The sequence below is a fragment of the Malaya genurostris genome, chromosome 1, assembly GCF_030247185.1.
Source record: "Malaya genurostris strain Urasoe2022 chromosome 1, Malgen_1.1, whole genome shotgun sequence".
NCBI classification, from domain to species: Eukaryota; Metazoa; Arthropoda; class Insecta; order Diptera; family Culicidae; genus Malaya; species Malaya genurostris.
The window spans coordinates 136,452,351-136,473,088 of NC_080570.1; the positions used below are offsets into that span (position 1 = coordinate 136,452,351).

The 20,738-nt window shown below is 38.2% G+C and overlaps 1 protein-coding gene across 3 annotated transcripts in view; it reads right to left on the reverse strand.

The window, feature by feature from the left end:
* Nucleotides 1–20,738, reverse strand: part of LOC131425861 (gamma-aminobutyric acid receptor subunit beta-like) — a 69,187-nt gene that overhangs the window by 39,773 nt on the left and 8,676 nt on the right. The window contains exon 1 of one of the 3 annotated variants that reach the window (XM_058588108.1): nucleotides 7,938–8,278. The exons of 1 other annotated variant lie outside the window; for it this stretch is intronic. The gene's annotated coding sequence lies outside the window, so the exon portion shown is untranslated. Of the gene's footprint in view, nucleotides 1–7,738; nucleotides 8,279–20,738 lie in introns of those variants that run through there. One more of the 3 variants, XM_058588106.1, reaches the window with a different exon arrangement.

Sequence of the window (20,738 nt, forward strand, 5' to 3'; positions counted from 1 at the left end):
CGCTCCAGAATTTTGTCCCACTTTTGGGGTAAACATACAAATCCAAGCCACACCTTTAAAACGCAACCTGGTTTACTGGGAGCTCGATTTTCATTCCATGCTCAGACAAGCTATAAACAAATAAACAATAAGAAACGCCCGCAAAGAATCCCATCAAAGATAAACTAGCGCCATTGTGCTTGGAGCTCGTGTTTACACAATTTCTTCACTTGGTAATAGGCTTTTGGGAAAATGTTTATTTCTTTAGGTGAATGACGTTGATGGATCAGCATATCTTCAGTCATGTAAATAGAAATCAGCGAAAGCTTTGAGAAGAGTGTCATCACAGCATGCCAGGAAATGTTCTGGTTCTGACAAGTAATTACGCCTTAATTGACTGTGTGCGTGTGTTCGTGTTCTTGCGATTTCAAAACTTTTGCATTCATTAATGTCATAACATGGCTATGGGCTATAAATTTAATTTAATAGTTCCGGAGAAAGAATCTAGGTATGTCGTAATATCGATCGATTAATTGAGTTACCGATGTATAACCCAGATAATCCCCCGCACATAGGGTTAAAAAGCTTTTCTGACCCGAAGAGGCGAATGAAAATAAGGCTGAAATCTCTATAAAACAAAATAACCCCCAGATAATCGATTAAAATTTAATCAAATATCTTTGCGTTTCGCCTTCGGCTCATCAGTGCTTAAAGCTGTTCGAATTAAACTGCCATTTCAGCCTGACAGTTTAATTTGAATCGAAAATAAATATGTACTCTGTGTACAAACCAAAAATTCCTAAATGTTAATCGAATAGTTTTAAAATTATACTCAATTATTGAATAGGAAAGGAAGGCGCTTACGTGTAAAAATAAATTTTTATAGAAAAAAACGCTAAACAATACGAACTGCTTAGAAATTAATTTAGTTTTGTCCCGGTATTTCATCCAAACACCACAGTTTTTGTCCATATTTTGTGCGGGCCAAAAAATACTTATAAAAAAGCAAACACAGTTCTAGATTACGTAGGACTGAAGGAACGAAGTAGGCTGCACGCATGCATGCATGAGGCATATCACGTGGTGATTGGATCCGTAAAGACGACCCCAGGAAGCAATTACAACATTTGATACTGACATGTTTCACAATTGCATAACAGTTCTGTAGCAATTGTAAAACATGTCAGTTTCAAATGTTGTAATTGCTACCTGTGGCCGGATGATCGGGAAGGAACTTTTGGCATCTTAAATGTTCTGAACGAATACGAAACGGATGTTCCCACTGCTTCAATGCTAAACAATACATTCCACAAACTGCTTTGAAGTTGGTTTATCGTAAATACGAAAGCTTCGAACTAAGCGAACACCCTAGAGTTTTAGATTACACGGCGACTGAAGGAACGTTGACATTTTTTTATCACTGTAAATGAAAGGTATTTAAAAATTCCGTACTCTGGCATTGTAGTATCCCTCATTACCTTCATTGTGAATTTTTACATAGACATTGAACTTGAAAATTTGTTGACTTTTGGCCCACGGTACCCCCCCATTAGAGATGGTCGGGTATAGAAATTCTTATACCCGAACCCGACCCGTACCCGAGTGATCAGCAAAAAAAATTACCTGTACCCGACCCGTACCCGATCAATAATAAAAAAAAATTACCCGTACCCGATAAAAAATAAAAAAATTTACCCGTACCCGACCCGTACCCGATTAAAAATTACCTGTACCCGTACCCGACCCGAATGAGTAGTAAAAAGTTTACCAAAATTCAGGATGGAAAAAATAAAGTGTTTTAGATAGCGAGCTAGATAGAGCGTATCAGGCTCTAGTTTGTCAGTAAAATACATTAAAATGCTTGTTTACATTTAAACATATAAATACACTGTGAAGCATGAATGGATTTCCAATGTCTTTGGTACTTTATACTCATTTACAAAGGTATGGTTTTTACGAAACAGTGCTACTTTTGATCCAATTCTTTAGAACCACAAGTAAGCGTGCTCATTATCTTGACACACAAATAAAAATTCACATTAGAATCACTTGAAAAATCACGAACATCCCCTAAAATTAATAGAGTATCGTCGGCTCGTTTACGTGAATTGACCAAACATCATATAATGTACGTGTATTCCCGGTGTGAAAAATTCAATTTTGAAAATGGTGAACTGTGAGTCCTTCAAGTGTAAGTAGTTTGAACATTTGTGAGAAATTTTTTTTGGTTACATTTTTTTTACTACAAAGCAAAATGAATTATGATTTTGATTTAAATTAATCTGTCAAATATGCCCGTTTTGTAAGCCTCACAAACCCACACCAACGATGTTAACGGGAGCTGGTGGTTTTTACAGCCATTGAACTTCTGTTCCACCTCCCTTGGAACCCTCAACGAGTGAACACGGTGAAAATTTGAGCATTTCGCGTGAAAAGATTTTCACCCGTACTTTTGCGACTGTCACGCATCGAGATTTTCAGTGAAAAGAAACGTAAATTAACTCGACGTCAACATTTCAAAAGGGCCTAAAAACAATTGACAGATTTTCTTTGTTTACTTTCTCTTTCGACTATATCTGCGTTATTATACAAACGTTCGTTACATATTTGGTAATGTTGGAAACATGGAGATATTATCTTTCATTCTACACGAATACTTTGTAGGTACACGTGAAAATTAAGGAGATATTCACAAAAGAGAAAGTAAACAAAGAGAAACTCTCATTGGTTTATGTGCCCTTATGAAATGTTGACATCTAACTGGCAATATAGCTCAACTTGCTGTGCCATCAATCGGTGTCATTTCAAGTGAGGTGACACCACCCAGAAGTGAAGAATAAGAAGAACTTCTATGCAGATTTTCTGAAATAAATGTTCATGTTTTTATAGTTAGAATCCTAATGATTTATATGTAAATTTTGAAAATCTCCAACCAATATTTAAAATAACAGTTTTCTGGTATCTGAATGTGATATGAGTACTACACTACATTTTATATATGAATCAAATAATTTTTACTGGATTGTGCATTAAACAGCTTTAAAATGGCAGTCCATTAAAACCTACGTGGAAAGTAGGGTCTGACCGCAACATCTTAGAGCTAAGGCAGTGTGTCTTATTAAATATGTTATAAAAAAGGAGGGTGGAAAATATTCACATAACTTTTCACGTAACTATGATTGATCGTTTTTTTAAATGAAGAAAAGAAATGTTTTTTTCTGGAAAAAGATGCCAGTTTTCAGGTCTGGTTCTAGGCGCGAATGTCAAAACCCCTTGAATCAAATTGTTTATTTTTCGGAACAACTGTTTTGCAATAAAAATTTCTCGTCAACGTGTAAACATATTTATGTGAAGTACAAATGGTCGGGTAATCGATCAGAAAAAAAATTTACCCGTACCCGAGTGAGTAGTAAATTTTTTTACCCGACCCGACCCGTACCCGAGTAAGCAGTAAATTTTTTTTACCCGTACCCGACCCGTACCTGATTAAAAATAAAAATTTTTACCCGTACCCGACCAAAAACCCGTCGGGTACGGGTACGGGTCGGGTTTCGGGCAAAATACCCGATACCCGACCATCTCTACCCCCCATGAAGGGTGCTTTGGGTCACAACTGTCATAATTAAGTTTATTATTGTTTCAATTGAATAAAACTCATAACAATATTTTTAGATGCCAAATGTCTTAGAAATTCATGAATCTGGTATAATCTCGAAAATATTTTTTTAACAAATTCGACCTTGGAACTTTAGTTAGAACTTTAGAGAAATTCAGAGAACTCGAAAATCAAATTTTTTTTTGATACCAAATGTCTTAGAAATTCATAATAAGTCGAAATCTGATGTAATCTAACAGTTTTTTAGCTTTTGCGAGAGTTTGCTAAGTGTCAGAGAGTTACTTAAAAAGTTCGGGATAACACCAGATCTCTACGTTTTATGCATTTCTAAGACAAAACAAGAAAACCGCGTAAATTAGGAAATCCACGTGAAAATCATAAACCGGGGAAAAAAGACCTTAGTGTAATACTACCGTAATAGTGCATTCATCTTCAGTGTATCAGTTTCGAAGTCAGTCTTCGGTGTGTATGTGTATTTGCCAACCAACAGCACTGTGTTTAACCAAACCAAACATCGGTCACAGGTGTTTGCACCGGCGTTCTGGTTTCTTCAATACGATCATATGAGCTCGGATTTGATGGATTCCGTTGTGTTTTGAAAACGGTTTAGGTTTTCGTTTGCAATAACTTGTACAAAATAGGTTAAAGCACACTGTGTGTTTGGTTCGGAAAGGCTGTGATGTTTTCTTCTTCCGTATTAGCACCGATGCGTACCGGTTTTGCATCGTCATTTTGTATGACGGTTCGAATGATTTGGTACCTATCGCCCTATAATTTCGGAACCGGAAGTCGGATATGGTTGACAATTTAGGACAATGAGAGCTTTAATTTGAATCAAAATTTATGATAATCGGCTTAACCGTTGCTGAGAAATTGAAGTGTGTTCCGATTTTGGAATATTTCATTTGTCACTCAATTTTCTCAAAGATGGCTGAACCGATGTTCACAAACTAAAATTCAAACAAAAAATCTTATGGTTCCATACCCAAGTAACAGTTCGTATGTATGGTTATGGTTCTGATTATAATTTATAGGAGTTTTGTAATTAATTTTTCAATCACTACCTGTTTTATGACAACTATAATAAGTGTCTCTTTTGACAAGTAATATCATGGTTTTAAAGCTTCTGTTAAACACTTTATCCAGATTAACAACTGGACTAAAAATTAAACTACTTGTACTAGAATAAAACCATGCATACATAATATTGCTTTCAAACATTTTCTTTAAAACATTATTGTCAGTTCAATTCCTTCATAAATCTAGTTTTATGTGTGTACGTGTTGGATAAATGTTTCACATTTGTTGTGGGCTATTTTATTTGTTACTTCTTAGTATAAGTGTAATTTGTATTGAGGAAAATTTCATGGCCACCATTTTGATGTTCAAAACTGTAGCATTTATTGACATCAAATAAATTTCGAAATGCAAAATCGAGGAAATATGATGGACTTTTATGATTCATGTTCAGAACGAGTAGAAGTTTTGACGCACGAAATAGATTTATACAAAAATGACGATAAATCACAAAAAATAATTTTTATAAATCATGAAGACTTTTGCAAAAACCGCATTTATTTCAAGGCTATTAGTTATAATTCTTATTTTTATCCATACATTCACGATGAAAAAAGCCCTTGAAGTTTTTACATTCGGAAAAACTTCAAACTCGTAATTAAAATTTAATACATTCCTACTGATTGCTGTCAAAGCAGACATGACCCACATATATTCAAAAAATACATTATCAAAATTCATTCCATCCGAATAAATTTAATGTTGATCGTAAAGCTAGTTTCTGAACTTTCTTGAATTTGGAGATTTAACGCAGATTTATGCTGATGCTTATGAAGAATGGTTCACTTGGCAGAAATATGCACTGGTAGTGGGTTTCAGCAGGCTTTCGTGCAGTTCAAAGTTTTCTTGCAAGAATTAAAAGGTAATATGTGCAAATATGATACAAAGAAAAGGTCTTAAAATTCTTAAAAACTCCCTGAAAAGTTAATCCAGGTTCGACTTGCAGCTCCGGTATTAAGTGAAAAAAGAATTCAATTTCATTAGTATTTCTACAAGCATTGGCGAAACGAGGTACAAATTTATTTAAAAATGGCTAATGGAATCACCTAGTTGGCAGATCTTGTTAGTTAATGGATATATAAACCTACTTTGGAACTACTAAGGAGTGTATCGATAAGTAGTTAGCAACATTCAAACAGTTATTACTCTGAAATGGCTTAATTTTTTGCAGCGTGTTTTGCGGTGACATGTTTGTTTACATGTCAATAACAGCTGCGCAATCGATTGGTTTCGGTACGGTTTATCGTTTCAATGATGAGTCGAATTGATCCGGAAACGCGAAAGAAAATTCTGGACACTTGGTGCTCAGAAAGTGGTGTCACGTACAACGAAATTGCAAAACGGGTGAAAGTGCACCACACCAGTGTCAAAAATATTGTCGAGAAGTTCGGTAAGATCCTTTCCATGAAGGATTTGCCCCGATCCGGTAGGAAAACGGGTCCCAGCCAGCCCGGCCGGGACTTAGAAGTTGTTGAGTACATCAGGAAAAACCCATCGGCGTCGACGCGGGGTTTGGCCAAGCAGTTCAACACCAGCATCGGGATGATTCAACGGATCAAAGTTCGGAACTCCCTGAAAACATACAAGAAACAGACGGTGACGAAAAAGTCCCTGGTACAGCAAGTTCAGGCCAAAACAAGAGCGCGAAAACTGTATAACCGGATTCTACAGAATAAAGACGGATGCATCCTGATCGACGACGAAACCTACGCCAAGGAAGACTCTCGAGCGCTGCCCGGACCGCAATATTATACGAAATCGGTGTACCAGGATCTGGACGACGCTGACACCACGGTGGCGATGGAAAAGTTTGAGCAAAAGGTGTTGGTCTGGCAAGCAATTTGTACCTGTGGTTTGCGGTCGTCGATTTTCTTCACGAAGGGCACAATTAAGGCCAAGGTGTACGAGGAAGAATGTTTGAAGAAGAGAATGCAGCCACTGTACAGAAAGCATAAGGCTCCTCCACTCTTCTGTCTGGATTTGACTTCAGCCCACTACGCCAACTCCGTTCTACAGTGGTTGTCAAAAAATAATGTATAATTCGTGGAAAAGGACATCAACCCACCGACCTGCGCGGATCTTCGGCCAATTGAAAACTATTGGGCAATTGTCAAGCAGCACTTTCGGAAGGAAGGTACAGTGTTCCAAAACATGCATGAGTTAAAAAGAACTGGACAGCTGCCACCAGGAAAGTTACAAAAGTAACTGTGCAGAATTTAATGAAGAATGTCAAGTCCAAAGTGCGAGCGTTTCACAGAAACTAGGATTTTCTTCAATATAATAATTCGATTTGACTGATTATGAAAGAAACATATATGAGTTTTATGTGTTTATACTTTCAAGAATCTACTTTTACTCAAACCCCACGGAATGATTTTATACTTATTGCAGCTTTCTTGACTTCGCACAGTGATAATCTTTTTATTTTCAATCACGACGGTTTTTAAACATACTGCACATTTACCGCTCGTCTTTAAGTGCGAAGTTTGATATTCAAATCAAAGCCCATATTGTCAATTCCCAACATTAACAGTTTTACATGTTCTTCAATACACGTTTCAGAGTGGAATGATGGATAAAAGTTGCAAGAGTCCATAATTTTGCTCATAATCACAGGCCAGAGTTACTTAGAAGATTAGGAGAGATAATAACAAAATCTGATAAATGATCACTTCTTAACATTAGAAGGAAAAGTAATATGTTTTGGAAATTCTAAAACGATTTAGTTCAATGTATAATATATTGCTAAGCTACGCTACCTACTTTTACGACCATGTAAACATTTGACGTAAAATAAAATACGAAAGGTACAGGCGCCAATACGAAAGCCAATGACAAAGAATCCTTCGTTCAATCAGTGCTTCATATTGTTTCCGCGGCAAAGCTTGCACCCATTCACATCCCCAACATATATGTGACAATAAGCTACAGGCTTGCACACTCTCATTTTTCAATCAATAACTGTTTTTAAAATTCACACCCTTGCACTGATGGCCACCCCCATGCCCATCGTCGGATTCGCTGCAGTGATTAAATCCATTTCAACTTGTAACGAGATTCTCTTACCTTCCTCGGAAATTTTGTAAGTAATTTTCACTTTTGCATAATCCATTATAATTTTTGTCACGCTGACAGTAATTTAATGATTTTTCCACTTCGACTGACATTCTTATGAAAGCCAAATTACTTCACAGTTTCCACCTGCTCTCTATTTGACCATTATGGTCTTGTCATTTCACAGTTCTTCTGGAATCAAAACACTTACACCCGCAGCATCCCGTCGTCTTATCCGTGCTTTCTTTCTTTCTTGCCAATGAATTAGTCCTCATTAAATTATAATTTCAAAGTAGTCCCGTTTCAGCAGAACCACCCGTGCTGCAACAGAACTTCAATCCGAAGTAATCAAGTGGACACGAGGACCTTGTATTTGGCAGCCTACAGTTCACGGTTGCGATTGACATTGTGACACATAAAACAATTTTCATAAGGAGACCGCCACACGTAACACATTTCACTACACATACAGGGCACCTTGCAGGAGGACCAGCATCCACATCCACACGAAGTACATTAACGATTTCATTGTCGACGTGAAGCTACAAGCCAGTAGCCTTCTCTAAAACTCACGTCCAGCATCCGGAGCCTTGGTTAACAGAGAGAGAGAGCTCGTCCTACCGTGCGAATACTTTTCTCTCATTATCTGACGTGCAGGCGGGATAATTTTGCGTGTCACGACTATCCGCACCCCCTTCAGCAGCGCAAGATGGATGGTGTTTACCAACACACACACAGGCGAAACTTCCGACCGTGATGTATCGACCCCAAGAAAATAAATCATTATCTCTCCGGGAGCAGCAAAGCTGCGGTCCACGTGATGCAAATTGATTGCTTCCTTGGCGACATCTGGAAGTGATGGTTTTAAACTGGGAAGTGTTGACATCTACGATTGTTCGAGACAACTGATAACATTCCATATGATGAATTAGGCAAACTTGTTGGTTGGTTTCCCAACAGTTGCTCTTATGATAACCTGTTATGCAACTCAGCATAACGAACATGTTTAAAAGAAGTGAATAAAACGGATTATCAGTAATGGAAATCCACACCCAGACAGGTTCCAGGTCCAGGAGTTCAGTATACTCCCAATAAGGCTTCCGTCGACCCTGAACGCTTGTCATCTAAACCAAATGATATCACTTTGTTAGCACTACTCCACAAAATGTTATGCCATTTTCAACTGATTGTTTTGGATCTGAGGGTGATTCCTTCAATTCCCTTTATGTTTGTGTGTTTTAGCATCCTTGATGAGTCCATTTTATTACTCTCTTCTTTTTTCGAACGCTACCAGCAAACTAAAGCGAATAAAATGGCGGACATATATGTTTTATGTACTGAGAAATCCCAGAAATGATTAGCAACTCATCAGACTTCACATATTCCGATTCGGATGAAACTTTGCATATGTGATTTAGGGATTAATCTTGTTTGTGCTAGGGCACATAACCGATTTCATTATGTTTACGTTTCGTCCTAGACTCGTCAGTGCCTAACACGTCAGAAAGGACTTGGCACTTCGATGCTAAATATAAGTGTAGGTCTGCCTAGCGGTTTATGTAAAACTGGAGGTGGCATTCAACATAAACTGTTATGCACTGACGAGTCTAAGAGGAAACGTGAAAATAATAAATTTAAATACGTTTTAGGTATTACAAAACATTTGGTTTGCGTGCATGATGCAGAGACCAATCCGACTCAAGAGAGCGCAAATCTTTTTGGTTCAGTGTATACCAAGTCAATTCAAGTGCAAATATTTTCGCTCTGGAATATCAACCGTAACAGTGTGAAATATTCGCCTATACTTCAGTTTTTCTATCGCGCCGAGCTAGTGAAAGTGCTATCTATGTCGTGGATAAATAGCATCTGTTCTTTGGGACATCTATTAAACTGTTATTCGAACATTTTTCGTCGTTTTGCAAACTCAAGAAGCTACTCCGTTCTCTTGAAGCACGTCTCCAAGTTGACGCAATCTATACATATTTCTCCGCAGCCTTCGACAAGATAAATCATCAAATAACAGTAGCTAAGCTCGATAGGCTTGGTTTCAATGGATCCTTACTGAACTGGCTCCATTCATATTTAACTGGCCGCAAAATGTCTGTAAAAATTCGAAACTGCTCGACGACACCCTCAGCTTTGGAGTACCCCAGGGCAGTCATTTGGGACCATTTATATTTTTACTATACCTTAATGATCTCAATTGTTTGCTTAAATGCTGTAAGCTGTCCTTTGCTGACGATTTCAAGCTATATCACCAGGTTAAATCTCAAGAAGACACAATATTTCTACAATCACAGCTTGATTCATTCGTTAATTGGTATCAAATCAACAGGATGGCATTGAACGCCTCAAAATGCTCTGTTATTTCCCTTTCCCGCCAACACTCGTTTATAAGATACGAGTACAACATTACGGGAAAAGTGCTGAAACGCGAATCATTTGTAACGGACTTAGGAATTATTCTTGATGCCAAGTTAAACTTCAAAAACCACATTGATTACATCATTTCCAAGGCTTCAAAGCCTCTAGGATTTGTTTTTTGCGTAACCAAAAACTTTGTCAATGTACACTGCCTATTATTTGGTCGCCTTACTATCAAATCGACGATGAGCGCGCCGAAGCTATCCAGCGAAAATTTGTTCGGTTTGCTCTACGCAATCTACCACGGAACGACCCTGCAAATCTACCTAGTTACCAAGATCGCTGTAAGCTTATAGGCTTGGATCTATTATCTGTTCGTAGGAATGTCTCAGAAGCAGTTTTCATAGCCGATTTGTTACAATCACGTATCAAATGTCCCGAACTCTTACAATTAATTAATTTCGACATTCATCGTCGTAGTCTGCGTTATCACCCCTTTTTAAGATTACCTTCCGCCAGAACAAACTATGGATTCAATGAACCGTTTACTAGTATGTGTCGTTTATTCGTTAACTTATATAATGTCTTCGATCTTCATGTATCTCGAAATGTAATCAAACGATTGTTTCTTAGTCACTTATCATGTTAGTTTTAGAATCAAAGATTGGTACAAAGATGAGGAGGTTTTGTATGCCTGCTGGAGGCAGAGGTTTAAAAATTCTCAACTCCAGTGGGCTTTTTCCTGCTCCACATACATGCATACATACATTATTGTATTTTCGTTCAACCCCCACTCCTCTCCACCATCTCCATTGGAAACTAACTAGATTCGCTCGCCGAAATTAACCCGGTCGTCTTTTCTTCTTTATCTCTATCTTTCACCATGCATTCTTCGATCACTAATTAGATCTACATGCTGATTTTAAACCAGTCGTTTTCTCTACTTTCCACCATCTTTTTGGCCACTAATTAGATCTTCATGCCGATTCTAACACAGTTGCTAGTCCACACTCGTCAACCACCTTCTCCGCCAACCCTTGTACACTATTACCATTTTTTTTCTTCTCTCTCACTTTTTAAGCAAGAGTACTATTACTACCATGTAAGGCTTGACGTCATCAACTAGTTATAGGGTTATAGATTTAGTTTTAATTGTTAGTAATAAGACCCCCCCCCCCTTTCTACCCCTTCGAACCCCTTCGTAATTCCATTTACTACAATATTCACCTCTCTCATTTTCTCTCCTTTCTTTCCTTCATTGCTATTATTCACCGCTCTCCGAGGGCCAGCTTGCCGGACACCCGCCGAGTGTTTGTGACTTGGGGGTTTTCCCGCGGACCCTCACGGACAGCAGGATGCGACCTTCATCGTCACCGTCCAGTCACTCTTGACCCCCGCCGGGAGTAATTTTACTTTAAGCCCTTAGTATTAAGCAGTAAATCTGTTGGATCTTTGTAATCTGTTGATATTAAAAGAAGAGGAGGTTTTATGCCTGCTGGAGAGAGAGATTGTAAATTTCAGCTCCAGCGGGCTTTACCCAGCTCCCAAATAAAATAAAATAAATAAATTAAAAGCATGTCGTTAATCGATAAACTCGAACGTCAGAATTTTATGATTAGTTGAAGTCTTTCGAAAATTTCTTGCCATCAGTAAATCAAATCCATTTTGTTATATCTTCGAAATGTGTAACATTCAAAAACATACTTGCAAAAAAAAATAGTGATAAGGATAGGGACCCTTTAAGATTTGACGAACACGTGAATATGGAGTAGAACGCTAACTTAGAAAAGTAAGTATGAATACCTCCAAAACTTATTATACATTGGAAACACTATCAAATTTCTCAAATATCATACAAATACAAATAGTTAATCAATTTTCCTAAGAATGAAGAAATGGAAAAGCGTCGCAGTTCACGCAAATTTACGTCGAAGAACATTTAATATTGTGTCTAAGACTCCATGAGATGAAATGCATTGGAATAAAGAAAAGAATACTGACCGCTGCGACATGAACCGAGAATCATTGGATCGCAAGTACGTCTGTTAATCGACTGAGTCACAGGAGCATGCATCTGCTTAGCTGGTAAAAGGTGCATTTAAATTTATACAGTCGCACCTGCTAGCAAAACGCAAGGTACAGTCGAAAAGAGTAAAATTCAAGCTCATCTAACATTAAGTCATTACAAATAAAATCTTCAGTCATTTTACAAATTAGGACTTTATGAATTACATCATATGAGAGATTAAGTCACCTGTAAAATTCAAATTTTTTTGGAGTGTAGACATTGTCTGGATAGATTTTTGATCCATGCTTTTGAAGGCGAGATATTCAATGAACAAGTTGAAAGTTGTCGTTTTCAGCTATGCAATTCTTCCTTCAGAAAAAAGAGTTTCTTGACCGCTAAAGTCAAACAATCATTCTGAAAATTTCACAGAATAATCTAAACTAAATTTCTAAGAGATTGTCTGTTGGGTTTTTTGATATTCGTCACTGTTTCTGAGAAAATCCAATTTGAAGCGTGAAAATAGCCCTTTAAAACGCCCTAAAAAACACTGGCCTCAGCCCTTAATTGGTATGCTCTGATCTTGTGTCATGCAAGCTCGGAATTCCATGTTATGTCGTTCCCCCATGAGAAATTGACAACTACCCCTGGATAAATTTTGAGTGCTTAAGCTTAATTTCTAATTTATATTAGATGAACTCGATTGATAATGAGAAATAGTTTATCGCTTCAACCGAAATCGCAGAATGGTAGAGAAACTTAACGCTAAAAAAACTGCTTGCATAAAAAGCTTGAACACAAGCTTGGCGAAGAGAAGCTTAATTATCGAAATCGCAAGTATGTACAAAGATATAATTGCATACATTTGGGATAATGGTGTAATTTCGTCGGTAATAGATGCAAATGGTGTTGGTTGAGATTGACTGAACTTTTTGATTGTAGATCATTAGAAATTTTGGTTGCCTTGTTCCACATCAATGGCTCGAACAACCCCATTGGGCTGATCCTTGTAGTTTTTTTTTGAATTTTCAAATTAACACTTCTTGTAACAGATCCTAAAATTCTACAATATACAGTCTGTTACATAAGAGCGTGGTCACGATGGTAGTAGTGTCAATCATGCAATGCGAGAATAAATCAGCTGACTATTGTTTAGAATTCGATCTCAGCATTTTTCCAAAATGAGTACCACGTACGCTTTGAAGCAGTTTTTTAGTATTCGCACCCAAATGGTCCCAAGCTGCCGCGGCGAAATACATGCAAACGTCGAATCAGTTTATGAGTAAGTGGGTGAATCTTTTCAAAGTGGTGAAAGATGTCGATGACTTTCCAAATCGCGGTTCTGGCGGTGTATTGTAGGAAATTTTTTTTTCTGTTTTTGAAAAATCTGGCATCAATCTTGCGCGAAGGTGCTTCAAAATAGATCAAAACAGGAAAAGAGTTCGCAAGCTTAGGAAGAACCGACCACACAATTTGAAACAGCTTGTTCGCCGAGTTCACAAATTTGGAGGTTGTTTTCAGAAAAATATGCGCAAACCTCGCTCAAAATATACCTTGAACCATTATTAACACTGAAGGGGATTGGACTTGCTATTAATGTATTTGCATGTAAGTTTTTGATCTAATAAAACAATATTCAAAAGTATTTTCGTGTTGAGTCTTTTCATTTTCTCACAACAGTGACCACGCTCTCATGTTACAGACTGTAATTGAAATTATATGAGTTCCCCATGAGAGCCCGTGTAAAATTCAACCGCCAACCTAAGAAAGGTTCAAATAATGAAACTAAGATGGCGTGTCAGGTAAAGTTAGGTTTGCGTTAGATAGGACTATAAGTGGTCAAGTACAGCGAAGCATGCTTGGTTCTTCTAGTGAATTAGTCTTTCTCTTCATATGTTTTCATATGCAGGGTAGCTTAATTGGCAAAACAATTTTCCCGGTTAGGAGCTAGCTACGGGTTCTAGTCCCGTCTCTTTGGGAACACTTTCGAGGTTTTGCCTTTCTCATATAGAAAGGTTATGCAATCACTTGAAAAACCGACTAGTGAAAATTGGCCCGGAGGGCCAAGTGTCATATACCATTCGACTCAGTTCACCGAGCTGAGCAATGTCTGTGTGTGTGTGTGTGTGTATGTATGTATGTGTGTGTGTATGTGTCAAATAATCTTACTAGGTTTTCTCGGAGATGGCTGAACCGATTTTGACAAAATAGGATTCAAATGAAAGGTCTCATGGTCCCATACGGAATTCCTGAATTTCATCCGGATCCGACTTCCGGTTCCGGAATTATAGGGTAAAGTGTGTTTAATATTGTACACCGTCACTTAAACCGGCGAAACAAAAAACGTGAAAATTTTTCTAAACTGGTCTCAAAACTACACAAATCGATAGTCATTATCAGTAGGCAACTGAACAAACCGATTCCGGCTATCCTGGTTCCCGGTATCCGGTTCCGGAAGTACCAGAAATAGTGGTCATATATATAAAAATGGATCTCACTCACTTTTCTCAGCGATGGTTTGACCGATTTCCACAAACTTAGATTCAAATAAAAGGTCTTCCGGTCCCATACGGAATTCCTGAATTTCACCCGGCTCCGACTTCCGGTTCCGGAATTATAGGGTTAAGTATGTTCAATATTGTACACCGTCACTTAAACCGGCGAAACAAAAAACGTGAAAATTTTTCTAAACTGGTCTCAAAACTACACAAATCGATAGTCATTATCAGTAGGCAACTGAACAAACCGATTCCGGCTATCCTGGTTCCCGGTATCCGGTTCCGGAAGTACCAGAAATAGTGGTCATATATATAAAAATGGATCTCACTCACTTTTCTCAGCGATGGTTTGACCGATTTCCACAAACTTAGATTCAAATAAAAGGTCTTCCGGTCCCATACGGAATTCCTGAATTTCACCCGGCTCCGACTTCCGGTTCCGGAATTATAGGGTTAAGTATGTTCAATATTGTACACCGTCACTTAAACCGGCGAAACAAAAAACGTGAAAATTTTTCTAAACTGGTCTCAAAACTACACAAATCGATAGTCATTATCAGTAGGCAACTAAACAAACCGATTCCGGCTATCCTGGTTCCCGGTATCCGGTTCCGGAAGTACCAGAAATAGTGGTCATATATATAAAAATGGATCTCACTCACTTTTCTCAGCGATGGTTTGACCGATTTCCACAAACTTAGATTCAAATGAAAGGTCTCCCGGTCCCATACGGAATTCCTGAATTTCATCCGGATCCGACTTCCGAATCCGGAGTTATAGGGTGCGTACTAGAAGAGTTTGTGTGTCATGTTAGTTGGTGGCCGTACGAACCGACTTCGATTATACTGGTTCTCGGGTTCCGGTGCCGGAAGTGCATATAATAGTGAACCCATTTCGTTCTCTTAAGGATGGCTTACGCAATCAAAGCACTGTTTTACTCTGTATGTTATGCATAAACAATCACTTGGTTTCTTTCAAAAATCGAAGAGAAAATTTTTGAATAGAATACCACAATATTATATGTACATGAGAAAGGCATCATTACACCACTAGGTGGATTAAAACAGGTTTTTATTACATAGTTGCATTCGCATGACATTTTTTCAATCTATTTTCCCTGTTAGATACTGATCGAATTAAAAATAAATACTATTACTGTTGTTCAGTGTTTAATTAGTTTAATTTTATGGTAGAATATGGTTGTCGTCAATAAGTCTTACTTTAGTATAGATGCACAGTTACAATTCTGGAAGCGAAGCAGTAAAAGTTACACAACTAATTCGAACGATTATCCATTTTAGGAAGTGTGAAAGAGGCATGTCAGCTGTATTTGTATTCATAGAAAATGGTAAAAATGTATGCGCTTCGTAAAACTTTTCCGGAAATTGAATCTAATTCCCCAATTCACACCAGCAAAAATAGTTCTGTTCCTTATCGATATGGCCCCTGACAAATTCTCTGGCTAGAAGGCATTGGATTTTGTTTTTTTTTTGTTCATTGTTTTTATTTCATTCCCGCTTAACTATTTAAATTACTGAAATATTTCTTCTAAATTTTCATTCAGAGATAACCTTGAAAGCTTTGTTACTTTTAAATCCTCTGTTCCTCTCAAAAACCCAATCGATCTGACTTGAAACATTCCTCCAGGCGATAGCGTAGAAAGTCCCACTTTGAAATCGAAGATCTTCACAGTCCCTGTCATATTCGAGCGGTTGTAGTTCCAGTAGCTCTGGGCAACAACCATCAACAATCACACTGTTTGGTAGAGATTAAAATTTGTTGCTTGAATTTGGCATCTAGTTTTTGAGATATTTCATAAACAACGGCCAAAATCCTTGTTTCCCATCTACTGAAGCTGTAGGAAACGGTGAAGCATACCGCGCGAATACATAGTCAGTACCATCAGAAATCGTAAAGAAAACACTAGAAAGAGATTTTTCAAATATTGTTCCATTTTCTTTCATCGCAGCCCGCAGGGTTTCTCACTGGCACTCACACTACGTAGCTATTTCTTCCGTCAGCCAAAAGAAATCCTTCCAGCCTTTGCGAGTTGGGAATGTTAGACTCGCATGAAAAAGGATGCCTGCTAAGAACCGAACGTATGAGAGTGGCTCATCACAAGAATTCTTCCTGTTTCACCCGTAGCTCCCGGCATAATCGATTCTTGGCTTTCTACACTGGAATTCCTAAAACAATATGCGGTACGAGTCGGTACGAACAAAGACACTTTGAACTCGTAAGTAGAAAAGTGTGACTGGCAACCGGGAGGCCATGCAGTCGTCGCCATGTCGCAATATTAGCAGGATGTTGCAAAGAATTTTCTAAATTGTCACCGTTGACTCGGCGGAGATTTTTCCTCTGTGGTGCAACCGTAGCCTCAAACGTTTAGTGGTTTTAGTCAACCAGCATACCGACCTCAGATTGCACGTCTGGCAGTCACTGAGCAGCAAATTATTGCCTGGAATTGAAAGCATTCCCTTGTTGTTTACTTGCGGTAGGTGGGTGGTGGGAGGTGAGAGGGAGCGAGTCTATGATGAACATTCAACTGCGCTTTTGTGACGCTGCAAACTGTTTGTTGTGCACTTCCCAGAGGATTCTTTGTCATCTTCGTCTTGTTTTATTCATCTTCGGGCAGGATTTCTTTTCTGTTGCTGAAATTTAAACCCCTTCCCTTCATCTGGAAAACCGGCAAAGTGCTTAGTAGTCTCCTATGCACATATACCGTATTAGCTCAGTTGAGTTCAAGTCCTAAAACCCGCTCGAGATAGGAGGCATCCTGTCGTTGCAGTGCTGCAAAAGACCATCCCATTTGTCTCGCTTTCCGGTAAACCGGACACCCACTCACTTGTTTACAGACTTTAAGTACTAAATGCTTTGTAATGTACTGGATGCCAGAAGAATAATGATGCGACAGCGCAGCTGATGTTGATTACGGGTGGGAAAGGGGACGGACGGAATCCCCAGTCCGTGCAAATACAAACACACATACCAAATTTCGGAAATGTCTGAGTAACTAACTCTCGGAAAGATCGTGGAAAGCATGCCAAGCTCACATCGCTAAAGTTTTCACATTTTTCTGTCACCCCCCGGGATGCTGCCCTGCTGCTGCTTTTCGTGGCCGAACACATTCATATACTAGTCGGATGCTCATAACCGTTCAGATCGAGGTCACTCCGGATCCGAATTCCTGTTTCCTCAGGTCATAATGAATCCAGTTGTTTACGGAGTTGAGAAATTGACTTTTATTAGAAAACTGCATTCGGAGAATGAAAACTATTCTATATCTAGACATGTAAAATAATGTGTGTGAGTAGCTAAGGAGTGTATCGAAAATAAGTTATTCACAAATTTTTCTTTCAAATTATGATAAAAAACGATATTGGATTCAAACTAAAAATTGATCCTTTATTGTGCGAGGTTTAAACTTGAGCATAATGAAAACCGGATGAAATTTAAGTTATTCCTTCACGAAGTTTCGAACTTTTGAGCAAACGCTCTTCATCAAATTTCGGACAAGTGTTGCATCGCATTTTTTGGACGCTTGAGCCCGAATTTTTTTGAGCTCCCAGCTGCCTTACCAGTCTTCTTGAAGACCCTTTTCACGATTACCCAGTAACATTCGATGGGTCGAAGCTGAGGGCAATTTGTTGGATTGATTTTTTCTCAACGAAATGTATACCCTTTTCCTCTAGCCAATTGAGAGTGGTTTTGGCATAGTAAGCCGACGCTTAGTCCAGCCAAAACTGTGGAGGTGTACTATGCTTCTTATATAAAGGCAGCAATCTCTTCTGGAGACATTCAGATCGATAGTTTTCTGCATTTATAGTTCCGGTAGTGTAAAAAATGGTTGATTTCAAACCACAGGAACATATCGCTTGCCATACCAGTACCTTTCGACCGAATTTCTCCACTTGAATCGGCCTATCCGCATCGCTCACATCCTCCCCAACGACGACAGTAAAGTATTGTGGAGTTGGAAGGGGTTTTCAGTCCTTTTTTACATAAGTATCATCGTCCATCAAAACGCATGCACCCGGACACTGCAAAAGACGCGAATACAATTTTCGGGCCCTTGTTGCTACTCGCTTCTTCTATTCTACACTTTGTTTCGAGATTTTCTTGTAGGTCTTCAGGTGATTTCGCTTCTTGATACGCTGGATCATTCCGACACTCGTTCCTGTTTTTTTGGCCAAATCACGCATTGACATTGATTTGTTCTTCATGATAAGAGGCACCACTTTCTGGTCCAGTTTCGGTTTGGAAGAACCGGGTTTTCTGCCTCTTCCTGGTAGCTCATCCAAAGAATAGTGTTCCCCAAACTTATTAATGATTGTTTTAAAACTGGCATGATGAATTCCAAACTGTTTCGCCAATTTTCGCATAGTAATACCCTTCTTACTTAGCCATGTGAACCATTATTGTCACTTCCTTTTCTATACGCGACATTTTGAGAACGCAGAATTTCAACCGCACAAACAAGTAAACAAACGAGAGCTGACAGCCAAACGCACAGCATACTGTGATCTGAGCATAAAAAACGTTGTTAATCCACCTAGCAGTGAGATCATACCTTTTTTTTTATCAATCCGCATGTGTTTTTTTGTATAGATATTCTTCGGTAAATCGGATCAAATTTTATTGATTCTAAGCGTGTGATAATCGATTCCATGAGATGTTGAAGTAAGTTCCACTTTGGAGATTTTCGCCATTATTTACGGTACTCCCAGAGCCGGTATTCAGGAACTACCATAACCAAAAGTGATTCGTATGGCCATTAATTAATACGCCAAACAATTTACATCTTCTATATCTATGTAATTTTAAAAACTCATCATCCTCATCATTTTGTATGGGACCTTAAGTCCTTGAATTAAGTTCGATTTCGCCTTTTTGAGAAAATGATTGAGTTTTGAGAAACGAATCGATACTGGAGCCGGAGTTCTAAAATCGGTGTAGCCGAAATCAGTTAAATTCACCTGAGGAGTGTGTAGACATCTTTGAGAAATTGTAGTGCGAATTACATTTTTGGATACCTCCCGAATCGAAAACTGAATACCGCTTAAACTGAAATAAATCTATTTAGTAATCCACTATCCAAATCTGCCAACCCGGTAAACCTGATTAATTCATGTGCAATAGACCTTTTTATACTAATCACCCTGTATCTTCTAAACCGGAAGTTATATCTGACTGAAAATCAAGATGTTTTATAGGATCTTAAGACTTTTCATTTGAATCTTAGATCGGTTCAGCCGTCTACGAGAAAAATGAGTTGCATCATTTTAATTTCGTTTCATATGTCATCCTGAGGTTCTGCTATCAGAAGTCGGATCCAAACGTAATTCTGGAACCTTGTTTGGATGTATAAAACTTTTCATATGAATCTGAGTTTGGTGAAAACGGTTGAGTCATCTTCGAAAAAAAGGTAAAAAATTTAGTGAAATTATTTGTCACACACACATTTGTTGATCTCGACGAGCTGATTCGAATGGTATATGGCTGTTATGTTCTTCCAGCATTTATTGCTGTAAGTAGTTGAAATAAATATAATTATGGAATTACTTTCAACGTGAAAATGCTGCCATCATCTTGTCATATTTACATTATTGTTTACATGTCATATTTGAACGATTATGTTGCCAAAAATAAACCATGCTAAAATCGGTCCGAGGCAAAAAGTCATGAAAAAAGCTGCTGTACACAGTCTTTTTGGTACTCAGGAACAATTGTATGTTACATAATAAAAAATCATGTTTTATGTTGCCAGACAGCGCTCAAAACTTCTACTGCTGGAATAGGAAGAAAAGTCGCTTACACAAAAATATCGATATTTCCGTTAAAAATGGACGAATTTTAACAATCTATGGCTTGTTGAATAGCTATTACCGTGCAGAATCTAAATCTGAAAACATATTCTGTTTTTAAGGTCAATTGTGGCAGATATTGTCAAAAAACAAATTTTTTGTTTTTCTCATATAGAAAGGCTATGCAATCACTGTGAAAATCGACTTTTTATCCGAGGCCCGTAGAGCCGAATGTCATATACCATTCGACTCAGCTCAACGAACTGAGCAAATGTCTGTGTGTGTATGTGTGTGTGTATGTAACAAAAATATGCACTCACTTTTCTCAGAGATGGCTAAAC